The following is an 8,060-nucleotide window of genomic DNA, read 5'->3' on the forward strand; positions in this document are numbered from 1 at the left end:
AAGAAAGACTCAGTAGTCTTCTGTTGTCCGGTCTCAAGGTAGTTTATTACATGTTATCTAAAAGATTTCTCCCTGAGCTGCTGTGGTCCATTCAGCAGTCAGGCAAGGGCACACTCCGACATCCAGGGGGCTGGTGCCCTCTTTTATATCTTATATTACGTATTAGATGTTTACAGTTTTTCCCCAAAGCCCATCACCTATATTGAACAGTGACTTTTTACTCTAAAGCAATCTGTGAGTGCCAACATCACCAAGAACATGGAGGTTAGGAAGAAGAAGGAAAGAGGACAGGGCACACCCAAGTCCCTCCATCTTAGAACCTCTGACCCCCATGTACAAAACTCAGACCCCTCTGTACAAGGCCTAATACCCCCCTGTACTGCACTCAAAAACTCTTCCTTTCACTTTGTGACTACTTCTACTATAATATCTAAACTTTTGTGATTTCTTGTTCTTCCTGCAAGGTTGGTAAATTGTTCCATGGATCAGGTTCAAAGCCACAGGGGTCTGTGGCTGCATTCCAGGGTCTCAAATGCTTTTGACCTGGGCCCAGAACATCCAAGAGTGTCCAAGGGACATTCTGGGTTCCGACACCAAGGGTCCTGAAGTTGTTCAGGGGAGGTTTAGGTTGGATGTCAGGAAGAGGTTCTTTACCCAGAGGGTGGGTGGGCACTGGAACAGGTTCCCTAGGGAAGTGGTCACAGCACCAAGCCTGACAGAGTTCAAAAAGAGTTTGGAAAACACTCTCAGGCACATGGTGTGACTCCTGGGGATGGTCCTGTGCAGGGCCCGGAGTTGGACTTGCTGATCTTGATGCTCACTTCCAGCTCAGCTTATTCTGTGATTCTGTAACTTTGGATTGCTGTCTTTAGTTTATATGCTCCACCTTATAAATGCAGTTAGGAACTCTTTCATCATACAGCAGTGATGTGAAGATAAATTAGTCAAATTCTGTGCAACACGTGGCTGTCTATGGGAGAAATCAGTAATCCAGCCTGAGGTTTAGAGAGAAGGTGGATCTGAACTCTTATCAGAGCTGCACAACAACAGAGTAAGAGGGGACAGTTATTGACTGTAGAATGAGAAAATCTGAAATCTGAATGGAAATAATAGGAACAACAACAACCACCACCACAAAGCAAAAGAGATTAACATTGAAATAGGTCTCCCAGAAGTCTGTGGAAGCTCTATCATTAGCAGCTTTTGAAACCAGACTGAAACAAAATTGCAAGTAACCTGATCTAATATTGAAGTTGGTGCTTTTCTCAGTAGAAGGTTAAACCAGAGGACCTCCTAAGGCACCTTCCAATGTAAGTGATTTCCTGACTGTATTAGGAATATGGAGAAAGCACAGATCTGCAAGGCATGTTACTGACTAATGGTCACCAACTACTGTCAAGGGCTCCTTGGGGTCTAAAACCTGTGATAGATGTATAACAAAAGAATCTGCTCAGGGGCAGTGAGGTTTTAAAACCTGATATGATGAAAGAGATCAGGAATCCTGCTTTGTAGTGGAAAACTCAATATGACCAGGATGAAATCAGCAGGCTGCAAAGAGTTGTGAGGTCTTTTACTAACTGTATGTTGGCAGCTTCCAGAAACCAGAGTTAACCAAGGAGCCCGTGGCATACAGATGAACAGTGGAAGATTGCCTAAACCTGAAAGCCACTTGAAATTGTAGCACCAGCTTTCATCAAGATGCTTTTAGCAATGACTCTACTCTTTGTCTGGCCATTGACAAACTATGTTGTTTTGCATAGCTGTACAATAAAGAAAAGCTGAACACAAAAGCAATAGTAATCTGTGTATCTCCTCCCAAAGATGTTGCAAGGTTTAATGGTCTGAGAAGCTGTTGGAGAAACTGCTGAAGTGTTGCAAAAAATCTCACCTTCGATTTGAAAACTAAACACGGCCCAGAAATTACCTTGATGGTCTCAGACACCAACAAACACTATATTAGATGGGAAGAACATGCTGGAGATGACAATATTGCTGAATTTGACACTACTATGAACAATAATTGTTTGGAAAATAATTTCTGCTTTCCCTCTACTTTGGCATGAAAGCAACTTCTGGAAAGAAGCTTCCAAGAAAAATATTACTCACCAGCATTCACCTTGAGCATACATCGTCAAGAAGACATGAAATTTCCCCCAGGACATGGCTTATTTAGTTCTGCACTGAGATGTGCCTGTAAAAGTTATCCTCAGACAATTTCTTTTCCTCTCCCTAGGAGAATTGCAGAGGTATCACAGTACTGAAAAGACCACAGGTAGACCAGGAGAGCAAAGATTTGGCTTCAAGTTGTTTTTTGATTAACTGGTTAAGTAGTAAAAGCCAAGCCGTGGCTGCAAAGGACTGCCATAAGCCAAGTTCTCTCCACCAAGCTCATCCCTCCTCCTGCAGTGCAGCAGCTCTGGAAGTGAGAAGGCGCACTGCTTGTCTTTGGAGTGATACCCTGCCTCACAGCACTGGAAGTTCTCTCCCCTGTTGCTCTCTCATCTCACCTTTGTCAATGCCTATGCCCCTCAGCTGGTACAAGCTGATGTAGGTGGTGCCTGGTGGCACAAATGCAAGCAAAACACTTGTTTAAAAGCAATTAGGATTGCTTGATGCTGTGCTTTTGTCCAGCTTTTTCGGCAGCAGTGGTTCTAGCTGCGAAGTGTAAGGGTGTGAGAGTCTAATTTCAGCTGGGGATTTACCTGGGGCGTTGGTAGTGGGGAATTAAGGTGATTTGGGACCTCCTTCTTCAGCTCTGGTTTCCAGTTTCCCTCCTGCAGTTCCAGTCCTTGCCGATATCATGCTCCTGGGGCAGGCACAGCTTGTTTTGAACTATGCGTTCCTGCAGGCTGGATGCAGTTGCCTGTCTGGCTGCTCAGGTGTGCTGGGCTGGTTTTGGGAGAGCCGAGGCATCATGCAGCAGAGAGAGAAGTGTGCTGCTCCCTGCCTGCAGGTCTGCACTGCAGCCCCATTCCTGGACATGAAACTCAGTCGTGAGGATACTCAAGCACCGGAACAGTGTGCCTGGGAAAGGGATGGGGTGGCACTTGGCGACATGATTATTGCTGTACTTGGCAGTGCCAGATTAAAAGTTGGAATTAATGATCTTGGAGGCCTTTCCAACCTAAACAATTCCATGATTCTATGACTGTGGCCCTGCGGGTCCTCCTGCTCTGCCCTTTTATGTCAGAGATGCCTCGGTTCCTGCTCTTACACAGAACGCGTCAGACGAAACTCTTGGCACGTCCACAGGAAGCAATGCCGACACGCCAATAGGGTGTGAGAGCCCAGTCAGCAGCGGCTCTGCTCTGTTCCCTTTCCAATGCCCTTCTTTTAGAGCGCCTTCAGCAGAGGCAGAAGGCGAGGTTTGCTCAGAGGTGACCTGAGGGTGGCAGCAGCTGCTCACGCTCCGTCGGTCCCGGCGCTGCCGAGCCTTGGCCGGGGAGCGCCGGCTCTCGGGGGACTGCCGGCGGTGACAGAGCAGCAGTCATGCATCGGGAGCGCCTGCTACCAGCGACTTTGCTACAAAGCACACTTTGTGTGCGGCTGATCGCTCCTTCCAGGCACCAGTAAAGCACGGTGTCTCTGTTTCTGCATTGAAATCAGTGATATCTCGATCTGGTGACTGCCTCTGTCCTGAGTTACGATGGGAATGGTTACTGCTGGGAGGTATGATGGGAGGATACTGATGGGAATGACCAGAGTGTAAATCAAAGCTGCAGCCGACACCTGACTGGGGACACCAGGATACAAGTGCAGACACTGTGGGCTACAGAAGCAAAGGAATTTGGGTACCAAAGTACTGCCCTAGTCCTGCTATAGGCACTGAAATACACAGAGTCCTGAAACAACTTTGCAGTTGAAGGCTGCGCTGTGAGACATCTGGACACACTAAACACCTACCCCAACCAATAAATTCCCTGAGGATAATCTCAGGTCGATGTTTAGTTGTCAAAGACTTGGCACCATGATTAAAATGCCCTTGTGTCTTTCCTTTCTCCTTATGCTGTAGGCATTTGTGGAGCCCAGCCGAGGTACTCAGCTCTCCCCAGGCATTGCAGAGCATGCCTGTGCACTCAGCTTGGGGCTGTGATTTCTGGACATGGGGAGAACACTGAAAAGCTTGATGCCATAATACTGAGTTTCAGAGCATATGTGTCTCTGCACATCTGGCTGATGCTGGCATCCTTCTCCAAAGTTTGGTTACAAGCCAAGAGAGAAAAGTAGAAATGACTGCATAGAACTGCTCTGTTCCTTTCATTTCCAGGGCCAGCAGAAGTCAGTAGGATCTTGTAAGATATTTAAGCTTGAGCACTTCTATAAATTATAATGTCTTGTAATAGTTTGAAGAGGTTTTTCCATCACGACATTATAACCTTCAAACCTTCCCTCAGTGGTGGTTAAGACCATGGAAGATCCCAACTCAATCCATTACCAAATTTGGCCACTTTGCATCATTCTATCAGGATCCAGGATCTTGGAGTTTCATTTGGGAGGGTCAGAGTCCCATGGGACGTAATTAATTCTCACTGCATTACATATAGGTAATAAAATCTTGAGACCACACACAAAATTTCTTTCAGGCCACACTTTTCCTGAAATCCTTGGGTAAGAACTGAGCTGAAGAGAATCAACGCCTCAAGTTTGGCCTTTTGTTCTTTCACTGAATCATGAGTGTGCCCAGAGTCAATTCAAGCAAACCTGGCATTCTCCAGCTGTTTTTTCCTGTTACCTGTGAGCCACTGCGCCTTAGGATGCTCAGCTGCAAATAGAACAGAATTCAAGATACAGGCGACTGATCTGCTGTGGAAGGTATCTGAAACAACTGTGCCTTGCTTGTTTAGTCTCTTCAGATACGACCACTTAATTCCACTTCCAGGTGCTCACCATGTGGTCAGTACACATCTCACTAGGACACATCTAACAGCATCCAGACCAAAACTGACTGGGTTGATTCCAGTGTGATGACATCTGAAGTGCATTTGTAAGAACTGAGGAAGTACCACCTGAGAAAGGGGAAAAGTCTGGTAAAATGTGGGGAAACATTCTCTTGCATCACTGATAACTGCCTATCAAAGTGGGTCCTGTTCCCTTTTCATTTGGCAGTGTGCTGGGCAGATGACTTCTGCTGACCAGAAATGCTTTGCAGAAGTTGTTCATTATTAGTCAAAGCTGTGTGCTGCTCTGCTTTGCCCAAACCCCTGAGAACCTGCTGAGCTGCCTGGAGCTGGGACTGATGAGAGCTTGTGTTTGAATGAGTACAACTTTTAGACAGTCTCTGCCAATGGGGCTGATGCATAGACTAGTTCAATGAAAAGTTAAAAATTAATTAGCCAATGTCCAGTCCCTGGCTGCTACCAGCAGCTGTCAACAGCAGGTCCTGTTTTGGTGTGGCTGAGGGTGGTTGTGATGCCAGAGAGACAGGAGCTGTGTCTGGACCCACTACAGGCTTCTGCTGAGCCCTGCAGAATGTCTGCAATAGGAACCCTTTCTCTCTTTTTTGTCCTTTCTTACAAGGAAATAGGTCAGGAAGCAAAAAATCAGGAGCTGGGAAGGAGGATGAGCAGTTTCAGTGAGAAAGTGTTCCTCTTAGACTGGAAATTATGCACTCTCAGTGCTGAGCTCCTTTGACACTTTCCAGTTCCCTCTCTGGCTGTGGGAGCACCCCTCCTGCTTCTGGTCCTGGCCAGCAAGGAGCTGCACCCAGGTCAGGGTATGGAGACCCAGGCCAGCCCTGGGCATGGCAGAGTAAGGCAGGGTAGGAAGGTAACGGCTTCCTTTCAATCAGACAATAATCAAAGTAATTTCTCCCCCCTCCTGCAGCTTCCCACATGACTTGTCAGGCCAGGAAATATATGGACCTTTGTCCTTAGGGAGTCTGATGGAAAGAATTCAAAACGTGATTTGCAATGAACAACAGTCGTGCTGGTGAGTTGTGCTGATAAGGAGCTCTGATCTTGCACTGCCTTGGAGCAAGGGCAGCAGTCCCTTGTCCTCCAGCCCAGCTCCTGAGGATGTCCCAGTGCACCTGTGGCCGTGGCAGTGGACTGGGGGCAGTGTGGGGATGCTGCTAGTGTGACCCCAGCCCAGTGCAGTGGCTGCTGCTTTCTGACACCCCACTGTGAAAACCCACCCCAGTATCTTCCCACTCCCACCTCGAGTTTTCCACCCAGTGCTGCTGTGAGTGGTTGGACTTGGGCAAGAACAACTTTCCTCAGTCTTTTGGCTGGCTATCCTCAATAAAGAGTCTTCCTGCCTTTTTTATGAGGGGAGGCACACATTTGTGGTGCTGGAAATGTGTGTGAGAGGAAACCTGCAGAGAAGATGATGTTAGTGCTACTGACATGCTGCGCTGCTCAGAGAAGACAAGTCTGATGAGGAACCATGCCAATCTCCTAAGTGGGCACTGCAGTGCAGCCTGGAGGGAGGAGGGCCAGCCCTTCCCAGATCACTTTGACATGCCTCTCATTACCAGAGAAGAGTTCAGTGACAATAAAATTCATTTTATTATGTTTAAATGAAAAACTTTATAAACCCAATTTCTGGAATTCAAAAATTATTTGCAAGTGTTAAAATAGGAACATCAATTTATAACCAGTGGTTTTATGGGTGAGGACTCCTGATACACCCTTTTATGCACTCTGGGCTCACAGAATTAATCTGCAGCTGTTAAAGTTGTCCCAGTCTACCAGGTGCAATTTCATTACCCAGGAGCCTTAATCTTGAATAGTCTCTGTGTATATTCTTATTTCCTGGAGATCCATTGGTTATAAACATTCATTGGGCTTTCTGGTAATGTAACATGTTGAATATTAACTAATTACTATTTAAATTTCTGCTCCTTGTGTTAATTAATTTCAGCAGAGAACATGTAAACTGACCCCCTGCAGCTGGGGCAGCACTGCAGGTGGATGTGCACGCCAGCATAAAGCAGTTACTGGAGGTAAATCAACAGCATTGGTGGCAGAGTCTCCTGGTTTGTCTCAATGCTGGAGACAGATACTTTTCTCCTCAGACTTCAGGATGGCTGAGATGCCTGTCTCTGCTAACTTTGCTTAAATAATATTTTCTAGTAAAAGTTATATTTTAAAAACACAAGGTTGCAAACATTCTGAAACAGCACCTTAAAAACCTGTTGATATCAAGTCAGGCAGAGGGATGTAATGTAATATTGCAGGAAGTGGTGGGATGTGACATTGCCCTCACTAGTGCATCTGAGGAGATTCAGTGGTGGAAGCTCCGGTGGTGTTGGAATATGGAGCCTGAGGACTACTCTCAACAGATGGCGTATGTCAGAGTGACAAAAATCCATGGAAGTTGTGAATTGCCCTGCATCCTGGACGAGCATTTCTCCAGTTGTTTATGAGCACTTAACACTATACAAACTTACTGACATAAGTTCAGTGGTTTAGATGCCTTCCAAAAAGGCCAGTCATCTTCGGAATTCCTTGTCATTTGCTGTAGTGGACACAGAACTAAAGCCTGAGTGTGTGGTTTCATCAGCCTTTTAGGAGAATGGAAGAGTTGCTAATTAACTACATATTCTAGTACCAGATCTTCTCTTCCTGCCTGCTGTGACTGTCTGTTGGTCATGCTGGGTGTCCAGACACTGATGGCATCTCAGAGAAAGCGTTGAGGTAGGGAAGGTTTCCTTTAAAGCCTTCTGAGCTCATGGGGGTGAGATAGTGCATTCCCATGTGGTTAAGTTATACACTTAAAAGCTCTGGCTAGAAGTGTTAGCATAACAGCCTTGGGTTGCTAGGAGGTGCTGTGTGGGGATTAATTAATCAGGATAGTTGTGCCTTCTGTTTGCCATCATTGCTGATACAGAAGAGAGGTTTTCAAAGCCAAAAGCTGTGATGGACTCTTGTCAGGCTGACAGATTTGCATATAGAAACCTACATTAAGGCAGTTGTGGCAAAAGTTAGTCATTGCAAAATACTGCAGAGGGAAAAATCTGAGCTGTGAGGGCCGCAAGGGGCTCCGTCTGCTCTAGGCTGCTCCTCTGTCCACATTGTTGCAGACAGCAGCAACACTGAAACAGCTGAGACTGCTGAACC

The sequence above is a fragment of the Anomalospiza imberbis genome, chromosome 1 (genome assembly GCF_031753505.1).
Source record: "Anomalospiza imberbis isolate Cuckoo-Finch-1a 21T00152 chromosome 1, ASM3175350v1, whole genome shotgun sequence".
NCBI classification, from domain to species: domain Eukaryota; kingdom Metazoa; phylum Chordata; class Aves; order Passeriformes; family Viduidae; genus Anomalospiza; species Anomalospiza imberbis.